We start from the raw sequence: 22238 nt of genomic DNA on the forward strand, positions 1-22238 counted from the left end.
TTGTTAGGGCGCAAACAATTATCAAGGTGGGTGGCTCTCTGGCAAACATCACACCCCTTACACCACTCAAACGAGTCCTTAAACACACTAGGCCACTAGTACCCTACTCTCAAGATCTTCAATGCAGTCAACTTCCCTGCGAATGCCCCCCACATGCACTATCATGACAGTCTTTTAGAATAGGAGGAATCTCTTCCTGTGCAAAACAGCGGTGATAAATGCCCTCAATCCCCTTTTGATATAAAGACCCATCAATAATAGAGAACATTTGTGAATGGGCAACTAATCTTTTCTTTGCATCTTTACTCATGTCTGGGGGAAAATTCTAGGGTAGACAAATAATGAGCAATTTGGTCATATCGCTCTCGAGAAGGCTCAATGCAAAACAAATCAGGTCCAGGTACGACAAGCTCATCAACACAGGGAGACACATCAGCCAAGCAATCCACAAGCTTTTTCAATGCAGGAGGTTTGGATTTAAGTACATAATCAAAGGTTTGCAACTCAACAATCCATCACATGATACGTTTAGGGGGCTCCAACTTATTCATCATAAGTCGTAATGAGTCCTTTGTCACATATATAATGGAGTGCTTCATGGATAAATATGTGCAAAATTTCCTAGCACTCTCAGCAATAGCTAAACAAGCCCGTTCTACCCCAGTGAAGGATGTTTCTGCCTCTTTACGTTTGCGACTATAATATGCAACAGGATGCAATTTCTTGTCATAAAGTTGGGTAATGCAACTAGATAAAATTGAATGTGAAAGCAAAAAAATAGATGAAAAGGTTTGGAAGCATTTGGTGGCTTAAGAATAGGGGCCTTAGTAAATGCACTTTTAAGGAAGAAAAAGAGGTCTCTTGAGGTGTCCCCCAAATAAACTTTTTCTCAACCCTCAAAAGTGTATTAAGTGGTAAAATAAGATGAGTCATATCTTTAATAAAGCGGCTATAATGCTTAGCAGCCCCAAGAAAACCGCTAACCTGACAAACAGTGGTAGGCGCAAAAAATGCAAGGAGGGCTTAAACCTTTGTAGGGTCCATAGCTATCCCATGTGCACTAATAAGATGTCCCAATAAAATTCCATAGGATACTCCAAAGACACACTTGCAATCATTCAATGCAATGGACTTCTCTTGACACTTTTGAAACACATAATGGAGGGCCTTAAGAAAATTTTCTCGAGTGGTCCCCACGCCTATGTCATCCATAAATAGTTTGAGAAAGTTTATAAGGTCATCACAAAAACTCTCATGCTTATACTTTTGATAAGATGCCCCAGCATTGCATAGCCCAAATGGCATGACGTGATATGCAAATGTCCCAAAGATGGTGGTAAAAGTGGTTTTAAGCTTATCTTCATCAGCTATGACCATCTGGTTGTATCCTGAGAACCCATCCATTAATCCATAAATCTCCCTCCCAGCTAAAGCATCTAAAATCTAATCAATAAAAGGCAAAGGGTAGTAGTCTTTGATGGTAGCCTTATTAAGTTGTTTATAATCAACACATATACGAAGCTATTTAATTTTCTTAGGTACAACAACAATAGGGGAACCCACTCAGTGTTATCCACGAGAAAGATTAACCCAGCCTCTAGAAGTTTTTTTATCTCCATATAAACCCCCTCTCTATAATGCTCCTACAATCAACATTGACGTTGACGCACAGGAACAACAACAAGTTTAAGTGGGATGTGATGCACAACTAACTCGTGTGGGAAACCTTTCAACTCCGTGTAATCCCATGAAAAAATGTTTTGGTACTCCTGACATAAACAAATAACCTCCTCCCTTAATGGTGACTCTAAAGAAGCACCCAAAAGCACAACTTTGTCCTCCCCTTTTATAGGAACCTTGACAGTTTCTTCCTCTCTAGACAAAGGTGGAGTCTCCTCATCCTCATCAAGGGTAATCTCAATAACATCAGGGTAAATATAATAAGAATTGGGTGTACAAGAAAAAGTAGAACTACGATCATCATCAGCATCACTCTCAACTTTTGAAGTAACCCCAGGACTCGTAATAGAAGAAGGGTAAGCTGGCAGAACTACCCGTGAAGATCCCCTACCCAACAGCAACTATCCTCTAGAGATATCAATAACGCAATCGGTTCACCATATCCAAGGTCTCCCCAAAAGAAGCTAGTACTGTCCAGGTCCCGGACTAAGCCGCAAAACATAACAATCAATCTCCACGATTCGGCCTGCCACAGTAATGGGCAAACACTGGATGAAACCCTCAGCACTCATCATAGAACAGTGATCACCCATGTGTAACCCAGTAATAGGAACCCCATTAAAAGATAACTCAACTGGAGGTCTCATTCCCACTACGATGGTTCATGGGGCTTGGCGGTGGTATTGTAGAATTGTTATTCATCATGTGGCACATCTTAATATAGCAATTTTCTTTAGTATGCCTATTTCCCAAACATCTCTCATAAGTGCAGATGATTGTGGGACAAACTTTGGAAAGATGGCCGGGTACGCCTCAAGCACGACACACAATCTTGGTGGGATTAGGCTTAGGGCGATGAGCGGACAAAATTTTTTGTTGCTGCTTCACAAAGTTCACATCTAGAGTCACATCTTTCATGTTTTCATTTAACTAGTTCATGTAATTAGTCATCATGTCTTTCAAGTCTCCAATCCTAGATGCAGTGCTCTCATAACCATCCCCGCCCTTGTGATGCATGGAAGGTGCAGTGGTAGAAGTAGATTGAGGATAAGTCACAAAAGGTTGGGGAGCTTGAGAAACTGGTGTTGGGAGATGTGGAGAGGTGGATGAAGAGGAATTGTCAATGACAGGTGTGGGTGATGGGAGAAAAAGAGGCGATTGTGTAGCTTGAAGCTGGAGTGGGGTAACAGGTGGTAATTGCAGAGGTGGTGTTGAACATAAGATGGGGCTGGTAAAGATAAACTAGGAGTGGATATTGGTAAAGAGTGTGGTGCTATCCATGGGCTATACAATAGAGATGGTGTCACAACTAGTTGTGGTTCATAAGCGCACATGTATGAACTCTCCACATTAACAGCAGAGACGTGATAATAGTATTTAAGTCTTGTGGAGCATGAGCCCTTACTAAAATTTGAATACTAGGATGCAACCCCCTAAGAAATGATTCCATTATGGTAAGCAGATCAATGTTAAAAGTGGGAGTATAACGGTCGATAAAATTCTTGAACCTGGTGGTGGCTTGCTCAATGCTTTCATGAGGATAATTTTGCTTAAAGGAGAGTAACTGCTCAAAAAATGAGAAAAAGTTTGGAGGTTTGCGAAAAGCGGCTACAAATTTTTGCTCAAAATCGGCAAAACTAGGAATAGAATTTGTTTGCTGCTTGGAAAACCAATTCGAAGCTTCCCCTTTTAGTGTGGTGCTAAAATAAGTCATTACATGTCCCTCCTTGACAATATGAAACGTCAAACAAGCAATTTTAAAATTGTTTGCATGAGCTCTAGGATCTTCCAAGGGCGACCCATGAAATGTCGGAAGTGGGATGCGTGGTGCATCAGGGCGAGCGAGATTAGTTGGTAACACTAGGGGTCACTGGATTGCAAAGGGTTGAGCCATGATGGGAATATGGATAGAAAGTGAGGTACTCGACGGAGTTGATACTTTTGGAATCTGTTGTTATGAAGGAGTTGCAAGGTTAGAATGCCCTTGTAATTCTTTTTCCTTTTCCCTTCTATGATATCTCTTAGCTCGCTCACTCTCCCTAAGATGCTCTCACCACTCTTTCTCACTATGCATACGTCCCCTTCCAAGTAGGTTCGTGTCGCGGAACCTCGAGCAAGTCAAGGTCCCGACCAAGGACGAGCAAGGCAAAGAGGACAAAGACCCAAAAACCCCCTAGATACCCAACAAAGATAGTATGATAAGTACAATATCAACCCCCCAAATCCCAATGACAAAGATGGAGGGAATTTAGAGAAAATATAGTGTGCTGGATGTCCGCTGCCAAGGAACATTGAAGTGGTTGGAGTATAGACAAACACTTGCAAATGACAAACACGGCACGAGCACAAATATGGTGATGATTGGTAACAACATGATGTAGAGAATGCTTACAAACTGGCACAATGAGAATAGGCACAAATTGTGTTTGTATTATGATGTCTGAGCGTAAATTTTTTTTACAAATATTTGCTTTGTTTTAATTTCAAAATGGAGCAAGAGAGAGAAAACTTAGCTCTGAAACCACTACGTTGAAAGTCAAAACGCGATGGTGAGGCTCAAAGTGATTCTCACAACCCTCGAGGGTTGAATTTTACAAAGCTTCAATATTTTTTATAAATTATAAATTTTGACGGGCGTTTTCTACGAGTGGCTATATGAAAGCGATAGTGCACGAAGTGTGCAAATAGCTAGAGGCAGGGACTCTTCACTTTGATGCGTCGTAGCTCTGTCGCTTGTGTCATTTGACAATTTTCCAAGCTTCAATGGCCGCTTTTGTAATAATACTTGAAATTTGCGAGTGAAATCAAAAACTAGTTGGAGAGCACCTCTCACCGTTTGATGGTGAGCCACTCTCTCCCCTTTAATTTGGATGCAACTTCACTCTCTCTCTCAACTTCTCTCTCTTTCTCCCACACTCAACACTGAGAAAACTTCTCTCTCTCTCTCTCTCTCTCTCTCTCTCTCTCTCTCTCTCTCTCTCTCTCTCTCTCTCTCTCTCTCTCTCTCTCCCCTCACTCGTTTGTGCTCAGGGCAAAGCCCTGTCTCTCTCTTCCAATCTCTCTTTTTCTCTCTTTGGCCCGCACGGAGACTATCTCTCTCTTTTTGTTTCTGTGGGGACCCTCCCTTGGAGGGGGGCTAATGAATTTAATATATTGACTTAAAATAAGGCAACAAAGACAAAATCAGTTTCTCTCTCTCTCTCTCTCTCTCTCTCTCTCTCTCTCTCTCTCTCTCTCTCTCTCTCTCTCTCTCTCTCTCTCTCTCTCTCTCTCTCTCTCTCTCTCTCTCATCTCTCTCTCTCTCTCTCTCTCTCAATGCTATAGAGTCAAAGGCTCGCTCCTTCTCTTTCTCCCTCCTCATTTCTCCACACACAATAGCACTCTGTCTCTCTCTCTCTCACTGCCTACAAATGGCCTGTTGGCAGAGACTTCCCTCTTCCAACCTCTCTCTTGACTATTGCCTGTCACAAATGGATCACTCTCTCTCTCCTTGAGTTACACATAGAGTGCGATAGGATCTCTTCCTCTCTCTCTCTCTCTCTCTCTCTCTCTCTCTCTCTCTCTCTCTCTCTCTCTCTCTCTCTCTCTCTCTCTCTCTTTGATTTCAGCAGGGCCAAGCCCTCATTCTCTCTCTCCTCAACTCTCCTCTTTCTTGGTAGCCCGTCATTCTCTCTCCCCACAACCGATCCCTTTTTCCTTGGCTATGGTTAATTGGGCAAGGCCCTTCTCTTTTCTTCCTTCTTCACAGCAAGGCTAAGCCCTTGTCTCTCTCGCCAAGGCAAGAAGCAGAAGCTTTCCCTCTCCCTTTCTCTCTCTCTCTCTCTTGGCTCTGGCTTCTAACACAGAGAGCTCTCTCTCACTCTTTCTCTATTTTTGGTAACCTACAGAAGCCTTCCCTCTCTCAAGTTTTGACTAGAAAGAGGGCAAATCCCCTTTCTCTTTCTCCCTATCTTTCTCTCTTGGATTCAACAAACAGAGAGTCTCACTTTCTCTCTCTCTCTTTCTATCGATTCAAAAAAGAACACACACACACACACACAATGTTCTTGATGAAACAATGCTCACAACGTGCTCTACTAAGCAGCCGGCCCTTGCAAATGGAAGCCCCTTCCCCTCTTCTCCCTCGCGAGCAAACACAAACACGAGCCCCCAAAGGCATCTCTTCAATTTTTTGTTTGATCATGGTTCTCTTTTAAAAAAATTGAACCTTCGACTTTTAGCAACTATCAAAAACTAGCATAAGTAAATTTCAAGCACGCTTTTGCTGCGAAAAGAATGTGTAACGCCAGCGGGGTAATCAATTTGTTCTCATGACGTTCGGCTGCATTGTTGAGTTCAAATTTCTCCGATGCTTCAGGCACTGCAAAATAACCCAAGATTTCTCGCCTAAGGGTTAGTGTGCATGACGATCAAATGGATGCAAAGGTATACGTCACACAAAAAATGCAATACATTTACAAACACAATGCGTGCAGTGATATGCAAATTCATAAACAGATGGTAGCAAAATAAAATGCAACATGTATCCATACTAGTGGAGAAATCCATTCCAAACAATCTATTCTAAAAGCTTTTGTGCATCCTAGATCCACCAGTTAGCCATTCTTAACAAGTTTTGGAAGGCAAGATGCTTCATATACCAAGAACTAATAAGTCCCTCAAAGGCATCTCCCTTGCTCAAGAACACAAGTGTGGTGAAGAATTTTATAGCACCAGTAAATTCCCCAACAAATTGTATTTTGATCATGTTTGTCATACTTTGCAATGCAGACGATAACTGCACACAGTCTTTATTATTCAAAAAAGAAAGGATCACACATTGTGATTATGTTGACCCACCTGCAATAGAAATAATTCCATCTATGAGATCTTTGAATCTTTTAGTTGACCATTGTAGATTGCTCTCCAAATCACGTGTGTTGTCCAAGATACACAATTCTATAGGGATAGGATTGTTTAGATGGCGCTCTAAGTAAGATCTTCCCTCCAATTGAAGACTGACAACATATATAGACCATGGAAGATCTATAATTGAATCTTCTTTTTCTTTCACAATGCTGATTGTCCATTGGATATACTTTCTTGCCTCTTCTAGAAAATCAATATTTTGTGCACCACATTGTAGTTGTGATATTAGCCAAGTATCACAGAGTGTCAAGAAATGGTAGTAAACAACATCATTACTGTTGTATGTGGTAGAAAGCTCCTCCCAATCCTCACATGGATTCTCCTTCATTGAGCACATTGAATTGCTCAAGCAACGCATCATAATTTAATCTTGTTTCAGTTGCTTGATACGATCAGTCATGTCCATTACACTTGGTGTGTCCTTTGCACCCTTAGACAAAACAGTCATTCCAATCTCTATTTCTGTTTGATTTTTTTCTACTTCATCTTCATCTAGACCACACAAATATCTAAACATTATGGCCCCTGGCTTTTTATTCCCTCTCTCAAATTGCTCTATGATCTTCAGCCCCATCGATCATAAATAGGATCAGAGTAAGTGGCCATATGAGCTTGTTTGGTGATGAATGATGCACTAGCAAAAATTATTGTCATTTTAAGAAATGCTTGCAAAACCAAAAACAAATTAAATATAATAATTTCAATTTTTTTTTGATCATATAACCATGAGAGAGAAAGAAAAATAAAACTTACATCCCAAGGTGTTCGAGATTTTGCACCTTCTTTTTCTCCAATGTTTGGACATGATGGACATTTTTGAAATATCCAAAGATGCTTGAGAATTTCACTGTAAGGTTGCTTAACATATAGCACCTTGGCCTCCTCATTTTCTATGGGGCTAATATGGCTGTTGCAACTTGTGGGGATGGATCTACAACAATCTGAGCCTTTCTTTTCTCATCAACTTGTGTTAGATCCTGGGAGCACATCCTTTTTCATTTCTTGAAATCTCAACATTTTGGCTGCATAAATCGAGTGTTGTCCATCAATGATCCAAACTTGTATTCAAGAAGTCTTTCTGCTTCTACCTTAGTACGTGCCATTGGAACTCCGGACTTTTGGCCACAATTCTTTATAGGAATCAAATAAGCACATGATGAAGGCCAATTTGCACTTGCTCCAAAGAAGAGCATACAATTTTGTACTTGATGAGGCTTTAGCTAATGACAATTTAAACGATCAAGAGCAAGAAAACAGTTAGTGACGAGAATCTCGTACTCCTTATGCTTCAAAGGGAAGTATGCTGAATACTTTTCCATGCCTCCTGTAGCACTCTTCTTTGCTTTTTGGACCTCGTTCTCTAAGGGATCAGACTCCACAAACCTTAATAAGGTTTGATTGCTTGTGTCCTTTGATCTCAAAATGGCCTTATCTACATCTGCAACACCAGCTGTTGTAACACCCCTTGCCTTTTTGGTTGTGGTCTTCTTATTTGATTTCTTATTCTTCACTTGCTTGCCTTTAAAGCAATAATAATTGCATCTTGTAACCTATCTGCAGTGATATCAAATAAATCTTCATTAACATCCAAACCTCGTGAAAACATTATCTCTTCCTTGTCTTTGATGATTTTTTCAACAACGTAGGAATTTGTCAATAGTTGGTACTCAGAATTGCCAGGTGGCAGATATCCCAATGTTAATGCACTCAATGTCAAGATGTCCTTCAACTGTTGAAACACTTGCAGAGACTATCTGCCCTAGATCATCAAATCTATTCTCATCTTTGTCACTAGCCACAAAGACATGCACTTTATGAAAGTGTGCACCTTGCACTCCATAAACGTCTAAGTACCATTTTCTCTTATCATCACTTGCAAAGTCAACATTAATAGGAACCGTCATAGAGTTTTTTTTTTGAACCATTTTTTCTCTGAAATCAAAGAAAACACAAATAACTAGTTAGAATCTATAATGACACATTGAATGTAATAATTTTTTGAGAGCGTATAAAACTTAATTGACACATAACATTTTATTTACACTCTTCAAGTCTTTTAAATTCTAAAATCAAATATTTATCCAATTTAGACATTTGATAACTAAAGTAGGTGTATCCTAGATCCCATAAGTCATCTAGAATAATTTTTTCAAGGTATTGTTTCAAATAAACCACATTTGAAATAAATTTTCAAGATTGTATCCATATAAACAAAGTGTGTGCAATATCTAGATTTTAGATCCACCACTTGTCCATTCTAACCAAGTTTTGAGGGTGGCTACAATTAAGATCCACCATTTGGCCATTCTAAACAAAACTTACAAGGTGGATGAAATTGTTGGTTTCTCTTACATCCACCAACTTTCTATTTTAAACAATGTGTGTGCAATATGTAGACCTTAGATCCACCACTTGTCCATTCTCACGAAGTATTGGTAGGTAGGTACATCCATGATCCAAGTATTGGTAGGTGGGTGCATCCATCATCCACCACTTGGTCATTCTAACCATGTCTTAAAGTTAGGTGCATTCAACACTTGGCCATCATAAGACTTGTAATTTACACAAATTTTGTAGGATAAGTAGACCCTAGATCCACCACTTGGCCATTCAGATTAAGATTTGGAAAATATGTGCATCAAAGATCCACCAATCGGTCATCCTAACCAAGGTTTGAAATGTGGATCCAATTGTTGGTGTCTCCTAGATCCACCACCTTGCAATTTCAAATAAAGTGCATGAAATAGGTAGACCTAAGATTCCCTAGTGGGCCATTCTAGCCAAGCCTTGGAGAGTGAGTGTATCCAAGATCCAACACTTGGTCATTCTAACCAAGTTTTGGAATGCGGGTGTAATGTTTGGTGTCTCTTAAATCCTCAAATTTACAACTTTCAACAAAGTGTGTGAGAAAGATAGACCTTAGATCCACCACTTAGACATTCTAGCCAATTCTTGAAGGTGGCTGCATCCAAGATCCACCACTTAGACATTCTAGCCAATTCTTGAAGGTGGCTACATCCAAGATCCACCACTTGGCCATTCTAGCCACATCTTGTAAGGTGGATGCAATGGTTGGTTTCTCCTATATCCACAAATTTTTCATTTTAAACAAAGTGTGTGCAATATGTAGACCTTCGATCCACCACCTAGCCATTCTAACTAAATCTTGAAGGTAGCTGCAATTAAGATCCATCACTTGGCCATTCTAACCAAATTTTGCAAGGTGGATGCAATGGTTCGTTTCTCCTACATTCACCATCTATCAATTGTAAATAGTGTTTATAGGAAAGATAGACCATAGATCCACCACTTAGCTATTCTAACCAAGTATTGGTAGGTGGGTGTAGACCGTAGATCCACCACTTGGCCATTCTAACCATGTCTTAAAGTTAGGTGCATTCAACACTTGGCCGTCATTACACTTGTAGTTTTACACAAAGTTTGTGGGATGAGTAGATCTTAGATCGACCACTTGGCTATTTAGACTAAGAATTGGGAAGTAGGTCAAAGATCCACCACTCGGCCATTATAACCAAGGCTTCAAATGAGGATCCAATTGTTGTTGTCTCTTAGAACCACCACCTTGCAATTTTAAATAAAGTGTGTGAAATAGGTAGACCTTAGATTTCTTAATAGGCCATTTTAACACAGTCCTAGAGGGTGAATCCAAGATCCAATAGTTGGCCATTCTAGCCAAGTTTTGGAAGTTGGGTGCAATGGTTGATGTCTCTCTCCTAAATCCTCCAATTTACAACTTTCAACAAAGTGTATAAGAAAGATAGACCTTAGCTCCTTAGCCATTCTAGCCAATTCCTAAAGGTGGGCGCATCCAACATCCACCACTTGGCCATTCTAAGAATATTTTTCAAGGTGGATGCAACAATTGGTTTCTCCTACATCCACCAAACTTCCCATTTTAAACAAAGTGTGTGCAATATGGAGACCTTAGATCCACCACCTTGTCATTCTAACCAAGTCTTGAAGACGGCTATAATTTAGATCCACCACTTGGCCATTCTAACCTAATATTGCAAGGCGGATGCAATGGTTGGTCTCTCCTAAGTCCACCATCTATCAATTTTAAATAGTGTTTGTAGGAAAGATAGACCGTAGATCCACCACTTGCTCATTCTAACCATGTCTTAAAGTTAGGTACATTCAACAGTTGGCCATCATAAGACTTGTAATGTTACACAAATTTTATGGGATGATTAGATCCTAGATCCACCACTTGGCCATTCGAACTAAGATTTGGAAAGCATGTGCATCAAAGATCCACCACTCGGCCATTCTAACCAAGGACTGAAATGTGCATCCAATTGTTTGTGTCACCTAGATCCACCACCTTGAAATTTCAAATAAAGTTCATGAAATAGAAAGACCTTAAATTTCCCAGTGGGTCATTCTAACAAAGTCCTGTAGAGAGTGCATCCAAGATCCAACACTTGGCCATTCTAGTCAAGTTTTGGAAGGTAGATGCAATGGTTGGTGTCTCCTAAATCCTCCAATTTACAACTTTTAACAAAGTGTGTGAGAAGATAGACCTTAGATCCACGACTTATCCATTCTAACCAATTCTTGAAGGTGGGTGCAACCAAGATCCACCATTTGTCCATCTTAACTGGGTCTTCTAAGGTAGATACAATGGTTAGTTTCTCCTATATCCATCAACTTCTCATTTTAAAAAAGTTTTGTGCAATATGTAGACCTTAGATCCACCACCTAGTCATTCTAACCAAGTCTTGAAGGTGTCTGCAATTTACATCTACCACTTAGCCATTCTAACCAAATTTTGCAAGGTGGATGCAATGGTTCGTTTCTCCTAAGTCCACCATCTATCAGTTTTAAATAGTTTTTATAGGAAAGATAGACCATAGATCCACCACTTGGCCATTCTAACCAAGTATTGGTAGGTGGGTGTAGACCGTAGCTCCACCACTTAGCCATTCTAACCATGTCTTAAAGTAAGGTGCATTCAACACTTGGCCATCATGACACTTGTAGTTTTACACAAATCTTGCAGGATGAGTAGCTCCGCAATCGACCACTTGGCTATTTAAACTAAGAATTGGGAAATAGGTCAAAGATCCACCATTGGGCCATTATAACCAAGGCTTGAAATGTGAATCCAATTGTTGGTGTCTCCTAGATCCACCACCTTGCAATTTCAAATAAAGTATGTAAAATAGGCCTTAGATTCTTTAGTAGACCATTTTAACACAGTCCTAGAGGGTGAATGCATCCAAGAGCCAACAGTTGGTCATTCTAGCCAAGTTTTGGAAGGTGAGTGCAATGGTTGGTGTCTCCTAAATCCTCCATTTACAACTTTTAGCAAAGTGTGTAAGAAAGGTAGACCTTAGATCCTTAGCCATTCTAACCAATTCCTAAACGTGGGTGCATCCAAGATCCACCACTTGGCCATTCTAAGCATATTTTTCAAGATGGATGCAATGATTGGTTTCTTCTACATCCACCAAACTTCCCATTTTAAACAAAGTGTGTACAATATGGAGACCTTAGATCCACCATCTGGCCATTCTAACCAAGTCTTGAAGGTGGCTGCAATTTAGATCCACCGCTTGGCCATTCTAACCTAATCTTGCAAGGCGGATGCAATGGTTGGTCTCTTCTACGTCCACCATCTCTCAATTTTAAGTAGTGATTGTAGGAAAGATAGACCGTAGATCCACCACTTGGCCATTCTAACCATGTCTTAAAGTTTGGTGCATTCAACACTTGGCCATCATAAGACTTGTAATTTTACACAAATTTTGTGGGATGAGTAGATCATAGATCCACCACTTGGCCATTCAGACTAAGATTTGGAAAGTATGTGCAGTAAAGATCCACCACTTGGCCATTATAACATGGCCTTGAAGATGGCTGCAATTTATCAATTTTAAATAGTGTTTGTAGGAAAGATAAACCGTAGATCCACCACTTGGCCATTCTAACCATGTCTTAAAGCTAGATGCATTCAACACATGACTATCATAAGACTTCTAATTTTACACAAATTTTGTGAGATGAGTAGATCCTAGATCCACCACTTGGTCACTCATACTAAGATCTAGAAACAATGTGCATCAAAGATCCACCACTCGACCATTCTAGCCCCCGGGGGATTCACCTTGGAAAACATACCACTCTATGTAAGTGTATGGTAGAGGGGTTTTTTTACAAGTTATATAAGTATATAAGTTCGCGACAAACCCCCAATAAATTTTCTCCAAAGCTTAAAAATAAGGGAGGGGGGTATCATATTTATTGGGGGGGGGGGGGGGGAGATGATTAGGGTTGATTACTTGTAACATATGGTCAGTGATGTGCACTAGAACTCAGATGAATTTAGGGGAAGTTTTCTATCGGGTTACACATCAAATTTTGCATCAAGCAGGTCATAGATAAGGGCTGATTTGGAGAAGTTCAAAGATTAATTTACACCAGATTTGGATGGGTCAAAATTAGATGAGTAGCCAGAGTGTAGGTTGATCGTGCCATATAGCTTGAAAGTCAAACTAAGACACATTGAGTACATCTAGTTATCAACAAAAGTGGTCCGTTAGTACATTCCCAGTCACTATGCTACACTCTTTGTTAGATCATGTGAGGCCTAAACTTTATATGTAAGATAGGGGTTTGAAATTTTTTTCCACTGATTGTTATATAAGCGTAGAAAGGAGGATAATATTTCCTAGTATGAGTGGTATATAGGGGTTATACCAAAGTTGTTCGCTCGCAGGTGGCATCCCATTTTGTATATAGAGTGAATCCCCCGCGTTCTAACCAAGGCTTGAAATGTGGATCCAATTGTTTGTGTCTCCTAGATCCACCACCTTGCAATTTCAAATGAAGTTCATGAAATAGGTAGACCTTAAATTCCCCAGTGGTCCATTCTAACCAAGTCGTGTAGAGTGAGTGCATCCAAGATCCAACACTTGGCCATTCTAGCCAAGTTTTGGAAGGTGGGGGTTAGTGTCTCCTATATAACTTTCAACAAAGTGTGTGAGAAAGATAAACCTTAGATCCACCACTTATCCATTCTAGCCAATTCTTAAAGGTGAGTGCATCCCAGATCTACCACTTCAATGTTCTAACCAGGTCTTGTAGGGTGGAATGAAATGGTTGGTTTCTACTATATCCACCAACTTCTCATTTTAAAACAAAGTTTGTGCAATATGTAGACCTTAGATCCACCACCTAAGCCATTCTAACCAAGTCTTAAAGGTGTCTACAATTTAGATCCACCAAATTTGCCATTCTAACCGATTTGCAAGGTGGATGCAATGGTTGGGTTTCTCTTATGATGTCCACATCTATCAATATCAATTTAAAATAGTGGTTTATTATAAAGTCCACCATCTATCAATTTTAAATAGTGTTTATAGGAAAGATAGACCATAGATCCACCATTTGTCCATTCTAACCGAGAGTTGGTAGGTGGGTGTAGACTGTAGATCCACCACTTGGCCATTCTAACCATTTCTTAAAGTTAGGTGCATTCAACACTTGGCCATCATAACACTTGTAATTTTACACAATGTTTGTAGATCGTTGTCGGGGGATATGTGTTCGCTACGTGATCCGGGCAGGCGCCGGGCCTCTGGTTGTGGGAGGTGTGAAAGACAGAGAACAAGAGACAATGACAACTCTGCCAATCACCGCAATCATCAATTAATTGAATATTACTTTGAGTACAATTTATCCTTAGCCAAGGCAGGCTGTTAATAGCGCCGTCACTTGGATCATCTGCTAACCAAGAGTTTAAGCTCCCGCTTTACAGTATTAACCGGGCCGTTAACGACACCGCGGCTTATCAGAATGTTAAATCAATTTCTAGGTGATGACGGTTATGGAAATTTTCCTCATGTTGCTTCATCTGCTTCAAATGCCCCGTGGATTCTGCAGTCTTCAATTCTGCTCACTACATCAATCATCAAGCTTCAGTTAGTTATTAATTATCCTGCTTTGTGCGCTTGCACTTACTTATCTGCCGTTTATGAATTTTTACGTATCCTCTAATCCACTTGCTCTGATCACCTTTGGTGCTCCGACTCTCATTTTCTTGAGTACCTTATCTTGCCGAAATCTGCTTATCTGCTCTTGCCAAGCATCCTTTCCCTTGCCGAGATCTGCCTTACCTGCTCTTGCCAAACATCCTTTCCCTTGCCGACATCTGCCTAACCTGCTCTTGCCAAGCATCCTTTGCCTTACCAGCTTCGAGGATGAGAGCGAGAGAGAGAACCGTGTCTTGGCTAGCGAAGGACGAGAGCCAGAAAGAGGGAAAACTTTCTTTTTGTTTCCCTTGCTTCGTTCAAGCTCGAGAGGAACAGCTTTGCCTCCTCTTCGTCTCCTTCGTTGGCTTCACTTGGAGTCCTCTCCAATCTCCCTCTTGGCTTCGCTTGAAGTCCTCCTCTCCAATCTCCCTCGTTTTTCTTGCCCTCGAATCTCCCTATTGTCACCATGGCAGAGAGAGAGAGAGAGAGAGAGAGAGAGAGAGAGAGAGAACCTTCTCTTGCTTTGATTGGAGATGGAGAGAGAGAGAGAGAAACCTCGCCTCGGCTCTCCTCGCCTTGGTTCCTATTTTCCTCCTCGCCCTGGTCCTCCTCATTAACTCTTGCCAACAGGCATGCAAAAAGAGCCCTATATATAAAGTGCCCCCTCCCTTAGCAACGACGGCGCCGTCGTTGCTAGGGAGGCATAAAATTCCCCCTGCTGACGTGGCAATGGCGCAGTCCGCCGGCCTGCATGAAATGCGCCGCCACTCGTCTCAAACGGAGCGCGCTCACGAGCCCCGGAACTACGCTTCATCGCCGGTGTCATCCGATGCTTTCCCCGGCATGCGCGAACAGTTCTTGCCCTGCGCAGCTGCTCGCTGCTTCTCTACGCCATGCCTTCCTTTTTCCTTTTGTTTTCCCACTAAAACCCTTTAGTGGGTGGCCTTTGGCCTTAATGGGCCGCAATTCTCCTTTAGCTCATTGGGCAGACATAGTGATCTTGGCTTTGGGCGGCCCTTAAAAAGGTACCCCATTTGGTATACATGCTGGCCAAGGCAATGCCAAGCACGACATCTCCGGGCAATTCTCAAAGGGCACCTCATTTAACATGCATATCTTAGCAAAGCATTGCCAAGCACGACAACTTCCTCCAGCAGTCTTTGACTAACATTACTATCAAAAATTGTAATGCCCTTATCAGCTTCTTAGTGAAATTATGCTTTCAAGATGCAAGCTTAATTGATTATATTCGCGCGAAGGCATCTCCTTTGCAATCAGGAAAAAAACCAGCTCCTTGCTGCAGCCGTGTCGGCATTCTCTACAATCATTGCATTCCAAAAGACGACATTCCGGACATGATACTCCTCAAGAACTTACTGCTCGCCCATTTCAAGCCCTGGATGAAGCCCAAAATTTCCTAGATAGCACTCCAACGGAGCCGACCGAACTGGTACGAAACCGGCCCCTGGTGAATCTTTAACGGCCCAATAACTTGGCAACCATAACTCCAATCACTGATCTCAAAAGACCGACGTGCTCCACAAAGTGAGCACTTCATGTCCGTGCATTCATTTCATTTTTGTCACCTCAGCTGCAGTTTCCCAATCCAGTACGGATCTACAATCAACTTAAACTTCAAACTGCCGTAACTTCTTCACCGTAGCTCCAATCGACGAGCCGTAAAGACAGGCTGGTAGAGGACTTCAAGCACTGCAGTTCTAGGTCATAATCTTTCATCTGTGCTCACATCAAGCATACTCATTTTTGGCATCATTCAGGCATCTGTTGGCCCTTTTAAGCCTCATCTGCCATACATTAATCATTAAGCTTGGCCTATTAACAAGCCCTGATCACTGCTCACTAAAGGTATAGGCTTTAAAGAAGCTTATCTTGCATTTATCTGCTCTTTTTCTCTTCATGGCAGCGGAGCTGCACGATATCCACCCCCTCTGAACCTGCACAGCCTCCAGTCTGTGCCAACAGAACTTCAATCTGCATCTGCTACAGGTACCTTAAGCTCCTTACCCATCATCAGACTCGCTTAACTAGTAAACATATAAAAAATGAAATAAGGCTTATACCCTATCATCAATGTTCTAGCTTAATCATTAGGTAGCTGCCCATCAAAAATATATGAATTGTATCTGCCGTATCTTCAAAGCATCCAATTATGAAAAACATGTTAAGTGAACCCCGCCAGACTCAAGTGCTCCAGTTAATGATGCACACGGCTTGACCATTAAGCTCTCTTTAAGGAACCCTGTCAATCTCAAGTATGCCTTACTCTATCTGCACACGGAATGTCCATCAAGTCCTTTACCTGAAGTTCTGGTAGCATAACCAACTCAAAAAATGTGAAGATACTTCATCAATTGTCCAAAGAAGTCATCCGGAAGCCAGCCATGTAATCTTATTGACTGCATAACCAAAAACTCTTCTGACTTAGCATAATCTAGAAAACAAAACCTTGTACCATGCAACTTGCTATGTCAGATAGCTGGTAATCTTCAAGTTTTCACACAACTAGCACTTTTGTAGCCCCCGCGATCAAACGGGAATCCAATCATTTTTCTCTTTGTGAGCATTCCTTTAAAAAATTTGCACCATCCTCCAGGATCATAGGGATAATACAAGAATTTCCAATCATTACAGCATAAACATACGTCTCCTCGTTAACTCTTGCCAACACGCATGCAAAAAGAGCCCTATATATAAAGTGCCCCCTCCCTTAGCAACGACGGCGCCGACGTTGTTAGGGAGGCATAAAATTCGCCCCCTACTGACGTGGCACTGCCGTAGTCCGGCCTGCACAAAATGCGCCGCCACTGGTCTCAAATGGAGAGCCCTCGCGAGCCCCGGAAAATACGCTTCATCGCCGGTGTCATCCGATGCGTTTCCCGGCCTGCGTGCATAGTTCTTGCCCTGCGCAGCTACTCGCTGCTTCTCTACGCCATGCCTTCCTTTTTCCATTTCTTTTCCCACTAAAACCCTTTAGTGGGTGGCCTTTGGCCTTAATGGGCGGCCATTCTCCTTTAACTCATTGGGAGGCCATAGTGATCTTGGCTTTGGGCGGCCCTTAAAAAGGTACCCCATTTGCTATACATGCTGGCCAAGGCATTGCCAAGCACGACATCTCCGGGAAATTCTCAAAGGGCACTTCATTTAACATGCATATCTTAGCAAAGCATTGCAAAGCACGACAACTTCCTCCAGCGGTCTTTGACTAAAATTACTATCAAAAATTGTAATGCCCTTATCAGCTTCTTAGTGAAATTATGCTTTCAAGATGCAAGCTTAATTGATTATATTCGCGGGAAGGCATCTCCTTTGCAATCAGAAAAAAAAACCAGCTCCTTGCCATAGCCGTGTCGGCATTCTCTGCAATCATTGCATTCCAAAAGACGACATTCCGGACATGATACTCCTCAAGAACTTACTGCTCGCCCATTTCAAACCCTGGATGAAGCCCAAAATTTTCCTAGATATCACTCCGACGGAGCCGACCGAACTAGTACGAAAACCGGCCCCCGATGAATCCTTAACGGCCCAATAACTTGGCGACCGTAACTCCAATCACTGATCTCAAAAGACCAACGTGCTCCACAAAGTGAGCACTTCAGCTCCGTGCATTCATTTCACATCTGTCACCTCAGCTGCAGTTGCCCAATCTGGTACGGATCTACAATCGACTTAAACTTCAAACTGCCATAACTTCTTCACCGTAGCTCCAATCGACGAGCCGTAAAGACAGGCTGGTAGAGAACTTCAAGGACTGCAATTCTAGGTCATAATCTTTCATCTATGCTTACTTCAAGCATACTCATTTTTGGCATCATTCAGGCATCTGTTGGCCCTTTTAAGCCTCATCTGCCATACATTAACACTAGGTTGGTAATGGGACACTTTTATGTCCTGGGACACTTTTATGTCCTGTTAAGTGACCATTTTCCTTGAATTATGTCAAGAGTTTCAAAATGGGTTTTGAGGTGCTATCTATCTAGAAAGTTGTCTCATGAGCTGAAAAAAACTCAACATTTTTTTGGAATATCAATTCCATCTTTAACCTTGTCCTTGCACAACATTTCACAACCTAAACTGTGTGGAAAACGGGTCCTGTTTTTGGCTTTTTTCAACTTTTTGCAATTATACCACTCTAGAATTCATGTTTGTGAGGTCTATAATGCTAGAGAACTATCTTTAGTAGTCCTCAACATGTCCTGATGCTTCTAGGGAGAAATAAATATTAAAGTTGTAAGTTATGACCAAATTACAAAAATTGTCAAATCCTGTTTTTTAGCCAATTTTAGCTCTTCTATGGTTTTTTTGGTGGATTTCATGATATCCAAATGCATTTTTTATTTTCTATGTCGCATATTGTAACATAAAGCTAATATTCCTTGAGTTTTGGGGCACCTAATACCCTATTTTTCATAGTATACAAGGATGGTTGGTTTTTTCAATTATAGAAGAAAACGAAACATTCTAGTATATCAAGTATAGCTTTTTCAATATTGTTAGTTTCTTGTGACACTACATGCATTTTGTAGGTAGTAACCATCTCTGGTCATAAGGATCAAATTTGGCTAGATATTGAATAGTTTCTATGGGATTCTACAACTCATAATGTCGAACCCAGATTTTTCATGTTTGCTGTATTTAGCACTTCATCTTTGTCCCCAAGATTCCCCTTGGTAAGAGATGTAGTATTCTTTTGACATGCTCCATGGATCCTTATGAACATAAAGGACAATAGGAAACTAAGAAAACATGCATATATTATTTGTATTGAGCGTGGCTATAGAAACTTTGATGATAGGTTTGCAGAATGGTAAAAATTCAACTTTTTTGTACCTATTTATTTTGGCAAAACAAAAAATAGTGAGTGAGAAGCAATCATATGTTTTGATCACCAACCCATTGAAGTTAACTAGGGAATTTATCTCAAGTCCTACAAAATTCCCTAATCTTATTTTTATGCAACAAAACGTAAGAAATGATTGTTTTGATGAAAATGCACTGGTCCATCAACTTTGGAGGCTTGGTGTGACCAAAAGATGAGAAATTTTACAAGTTTATGATTTTTTCCATGTGTAGTAGGCCTTGAACTATAACCTCATGAAAGGATTTTACAAAATGAGTGGATCTACTATGATTTTGGAGGTTTTTTTCAAAACCCTGAAAGGACACTTTTATGTCCTGTTAGGCTACCAACCTAGTGTTAATCATTAAGCTTGGCCTTTTAACAAGCCTTGATCACTGCTCACTAAAGGTATAGGCTTTAAAGAAGCTTATCTTGCATTTATCTGCTCTTTTTCTCTTCATGGCAGCGGAGCTGCACGACATCCACCCCCTCTGAACCTGCACAGCCTCCGGTCTGTGCCAACAGAACTTCAATCTGCATCTGCTACAGGTACCTTAAGCTCCTTACCCATCATCAGACTCGCTTAACTAGTAAACATATAAAAAATGAAATAAGGCTTATACCCTATCATCAATGTTCTAGCTTAATCATTAGGTAGCTGCCCATCAAAAATATATGAACTGTATCTGCCGTATCTTCAAAGCATCCAATTATGAAAAACATGTTAAGTGAACCCCGCCAGACTCAAGTGCTCCAGCTAATGATGCACAAGGCTTGACCATTCAGCTCTCTTTAAGGAACCCTATCAAGCTCAAGTATGCCTTACTCTGTCTGCACATGAAATGGCCATCAAGTCCTTTACCTGAAGTTCTGGTAGCATAACCAACTCAAAAAATGTGAAGATACTTCATCAATTGTCCAAAGAAGTCAGCTGGAAGCCAGCCATGTAATCTTATTGACTGCATAACCAAAAACTCTTCTTACTTAGCATAATCTAGAAAACAAAACCTTGTAGCATGCAACCTGCTACATCAGATAGCTGGTACTCTTCAAATCTGCACACAACTGGCACTTTTGTAGCCCCCGCGATCAAACGCGAACCCAATCATTTGTCCCTTTGTGAGCATTCCTTTAAAAAATATGCACTATCCTCCGGGATCATAGGGATAATACAAGAATTTCCAATCATTACAGCATAAACATACGTTAACCCACAAATCTTCATGCAAACCGCCTGGATCATACGGTATATAAGTCAATTGCCCCGGACCATGCAAATATCTGTTACCTTCTTGGTCAAACGCTAGCTCAAAATATCCTACATCATAGGGTAGTATCAGATTCCATATAGCATCAGGTAGCACCAAATATTGCCATATCCCTTGTGCAACTGGCTCATCCAATTGTCGATCATCAATCATAGGTAAAAGCATTGGCAGTTCACCTTCACTCTCACTAATGTTGGAATCCCAATCATGCATATTCGAATACATCAAGTCTCTGGCAAAACTCTCTTCATTAGACTCAAAATATGCATCTGAAAACAATTCTCTATCTCGTAGAGGCTCAAAATCAAGGAGTGCATCATCTAACAACTACATAAGGTCATCATCTACTGCATCTGAACAAACTGGCTCATGCATGAATGTGGATTGATTAGTATCCTTAGCATCTGTGTTTGAGAACACTTCTAAAGCGTCATCCAGTAAGAACATAAGGTCTAGGTCCACCGCTTGAGAAGGTTCCTCAATCCTGCACATCTCATGTTGCTGCAATAAACGAGGATTTTCACATATGACATGCATACTAACGCATCCGCAGTAAACATCTCTTCAAGTCTTTCACCCTCATCCAGATATCTTTGCACTTCTGTAGCACAAAGTTCGGCATGCACATTGAAAATTTCATCTACTACCATGTCTGTATCATCGGCGCAATGAAACCAATCATAATCATCAACAAGAGATTGCGCTTCACTATGCACCCCCTCTGAATCAACATCAACAATTTCATGATCATTCTACCATAGTGTGAGCCATGTGTCACAAATTCTTGATAGAGAAGAAGTTTGCTCCCTCTCTAAATCACCACCATCAAATTCAAGATTAGTCTGCCAGATCGGTAGCTCTAGGTCACAGAAGTGTGTCAAAGGAGTCTGCACCCCCTTTGAATCAAGCGCATACTCTTGCTTAGCCAAGTCCTCAAAATCTGGTACATCCGAATTCGGTAAATCTGGTATACCAAAAACCATGGTCTTTCTGCTCTCAACAGCAGCCCTGCTTTGACCCATAACATATGTATCATTAATCAACTCTTTGGTAAAACCTGTACCAGTATCTTCAATCACCTCTATGGTAGAATGTGTACCAAAAAAAAATTTCTCTAATTTTGAGTCAGTAGAAAATGTATCAGCTTTAATCGAATCTTCCTGTATTTCTACTTGAATACGACTGCACTCATTTACCTGAAAAATTTCTTCTTGAGCTTTAGCTGCTTCACAGTTTTGATCCCCTGATTTCTTTTCTTCATGGACTGCATGCATAGGCTCTTTGCAAAATTCATTCTGTGTATCCCGAACTACATGTGTAGATTCTTTGAAGAATTCACCCTGCATATCCTGAAGCTGTAAAGCCTCACCCTCAAAGACTTCTACTTCATGCACAACATCTGCAAAACCCAACTTTGCATACACAGCTTCAACTATGTCTTCATCATTAGCCTGTAAAAAAGTAGCATCCTGCACAATAAACTCATCAATCACAGCTTCTAACTTTGATCGTACTTGTCCTCGA

General features: G+C 41.0%; 1 pseudogene; it reads right to left on the bottom strand.

Moving 5' to 3' along the window:
* Positions 1 to 2381: 2381 nt before the first annotated feature.
* LOC147426106 (uncharacterized) lies at positions 2382 to 3130 on the bottom strand (annotated as a pseudogene).
* Between the last annotated feature and the right edge of the window lie 19108 nt (positions 3131 to 22238).

The sequence above is a fragment of the Adiantum capillus-veneris genome, chromosome 24 (genome assembly GCF_014529385.1).
Source record: "Adiantum capillus-veneris isolate H3 chromosome 24, ASM1452938v2, whole genome shotgun sequence".
Lineage (NCBI taxonomy): Eukaryota > Viridiplantae > Streptophyta > Polypodiopsida > Polypodiales > Pteridaceae > Adiantum > Adiantum capillus-veneris.